Source organism: Pteropus vampyrus, unplaced genomic scaffold, assembly GCF_000151845.1.
Source record: "Pteropus vampyrus isolate Shadow unplaced genomic scaffold, Pvam_2.0 Scaffold388, whole genome shotgun sequence".
Taxonomy (NCBI): domain Eukaryota; kingdom Metazoa; phylum Chordata; class Mammalia; order Chiroptera; family Pteropodidae; genus Pteropus; species Pteropus vampyrus.
Genome location: NW_011889169.1, coordinates 1,366,283 through 1,368,900, shown reverse-complemented (window position 1 = coordinate 1,368,900; position 2,618 = coordinate 1,366,283). Strand labels below are relative to the sequence as shown.

Below are 2,618 nucleotides of genomic sequence, written 5' to 3'. Positions count from 1 at the left end.
AACTATGAGCTCTTTAAGGGTAGACAGTGTTTCCTATTTATCTCTGTGTCTTCAGATCCTGATTCAAGCAGGGAGGGAAATGGGGTAAAATCTAGCACCTGAGATTTTTAGCAAAAGCATCTTTTTACTTAATAAACTGGCATGTCCCTTGCAAGTCTACCTCAGAGTAATCTGCTGCCAGATGTCATGCTAACAGGCATCAAGCAGTTAGGAACTATCAACTAAACCCAATGGTGCTTTTGTTCTGAGCCATTCTAACAACTCTACTGTGATGATATGAAACTGGGGCAAGCTGAAGGAGACTGACGAAAGCCAACAGGTAAGACAAATGTCTGCACACATACCTGGTCTAACATTTGCCTACTTGTGTGGACCTATTTGATATGGCACTCTGCCTAGTCTTTATTCTCTCATTCATTCATTCCCAAACACATACTGGGTACTGGCTATGTGCTGGGCATCTTAAAGATATAATATTGAACAGACATACTTGGAGCTTATGGTCTAATGGAGCTTATGGTCTAATGGGAAGACAGACTTAGATTAAATAATCAGGATAATGAGAGTATATCGGATAACAAAAGGAACTTGCTCTAGACACGGGGGAGTGGATCTAGGAAAGCTTCTCTGAGGAAGTGATGCTTGAAATGAGCTGTAAGTAAAGAGAAGCGTTAACTAGGTAAAAAGATAGGGGAAGAATATTCTAGACAGAAGGAACAGTATGTGCAAACACCCCTTGAGAGTGGGGGAAGCATAGTAAAATTGAGAGGCCTGTGTGGCTGTAATGCAGAGAGCAAGGGAGAGAGTAGCTTGAGGTGAGCTAGAGAGATGGGCTAGAGATGCATCTCAGGGGGCCTGTGTTCTACACTGGAAGTTTGAACTTTATCCAGAGAGCAACAAAAGCCAATGAAGGGTTTCTAATAGGGATGGAGAAAGACACTATCTGATTCTGGTTATAGAAAGATCACTTTGGATGTTTTGTGAAGCAAACATAAAAGATGCAAGGAACTGGCTGGGGATGATGGCAGTCAGTCACGCAAGTGGGCAATGATGGGTTGCTGGATGAGAGGTTGTGATGAGCGTGGAAACAAGTACATGGATTCGGAGTTACTGAGGAAGTGAAATCTAGAGGAGCTGGTACCGATAAAAGGGATGAGTGAGAATTGGGGTATATTGGAAAGAGAAAGGTTCTACAACCAGGTTCTAAGTAGGAAAACAGGAAGAACAGCAAATTTAGACTGAAAGCATTGTTTCAGTTTGTCAAGTTTGACTTGATATGTCAAGTAGACAGATATCCAGATATAAGGCTCAGCAGAGAGGTCAGGGCTATCGACTGAAGCTGTGAGTTGTTGGTATGTAGACGGTAAGCAGCAGGATCACAAGCTGCACCATTGCAGGGGTACCACTCAGCTACGCAACGTAGAAATCCTGGCAAGTGTGGATAAGGCCAACTAGGAGAGGGAGAGAACAAAGAGGGGCCTGGATGAAGGCTTTTTCCCCTTTTCCCATTTTAGAAAACTAGTAATGCAGGTGAGTCTGTAAAACTCAGGGAAGAACTGGCCAGTGGAGAACAAGGACACTAATAAGACATCTGCATGGTCCACTGCTGAAATGATTCAGGTCATCCGTTGCCATTTACGGTTAACAATGCTGAGAACCTGACAGGGACAGTGACTTGTTCACGGTCACAAGAGGGGATTGTGATATTGCTAAAACGCTGGGCTCTTTCCTCCATACCATGCCCTCCTGTCCACTTCTTTACAGTTTGACAAGCTCACTCGAGGAGAGGAAGAACACAGAGAGAGGAATAGGGCTGCAGTCCAAGTAAGGCAGGTATCACTTCTGATATTTAAAAATTAAATTTAAACCAAGAAAGAGGACATACTGGTCTGGAATGGCTCACTTCCAATACAGAAGTATTCTTTTTAACTTTTTAAAGCTGGCAGCAGGTAGCCAGCCAGGCTAAATGAGCAAGCTATGAATGTGGACCCTCTAAGACAGTCTGATGTTGTACTCCAGTACATCCACCACAGACGCTCCAACACACATGCCATGAGATGAATGAATCTCCATCAGTGTGATAATCACGAGCACAGCTCGCAGGCAGCCCAACTGCGCCTTTCTAGAGAAAGGAGCCTGGGACAACAGATAGAATCTGGCTTTAGAGTTTAAAAACTTGGGGTAGTATCTTAATTTCTTCACCTCTTGGCCACGTGATCCTGAGCAAGTCTTTCGGAACCTTGAAGCTGCTGCTCCCTCTCCTATGAAATAGGGTGTGCAGAGTTACTATAAGAATCAACTAAGATAATGTGCAGAGTGAAGTGCTTAAAGGTATGGACTCTAGGTCCAGAGTTCCTGGGTTCTGTCACTAACTAGATTAGTGACGTAGGGAAAGTGACTTCATTTCCTTGTGTCTCAATAGTAAGAGTAGCTACATCAAAGAGTTGTTGTCAGAATTAACTAAGTTAAAGCATAGAAGTGCTTCGAAGAGTGCCCAGCTCATAGGAAGAGCTCTGTTAAGTATCAACGGTGATGATGATGATAATGTAGAGGACAAGGTTTACAATTTAACAGGCATTCAACCATGGATGCTTCTGCTCCACTCAGCAGGACGCTAA

General features: G+C 43.5%; 1 protein-coding gene across 2 annotated transcripts in view; it reads right to left on the bottom strand.

Moving 5' to 3' along the window:
- The window catches only part of TM9SF4 (transmembrane 9 superfamily member 4), a 49,907-nt gene that overhangs the window by 20,453 nt on the left and 26,836 nt on the right, over positions 1–2,618 (bottom strand). The gene's annotated exons all lie outside the window — the stretch shown is intronic.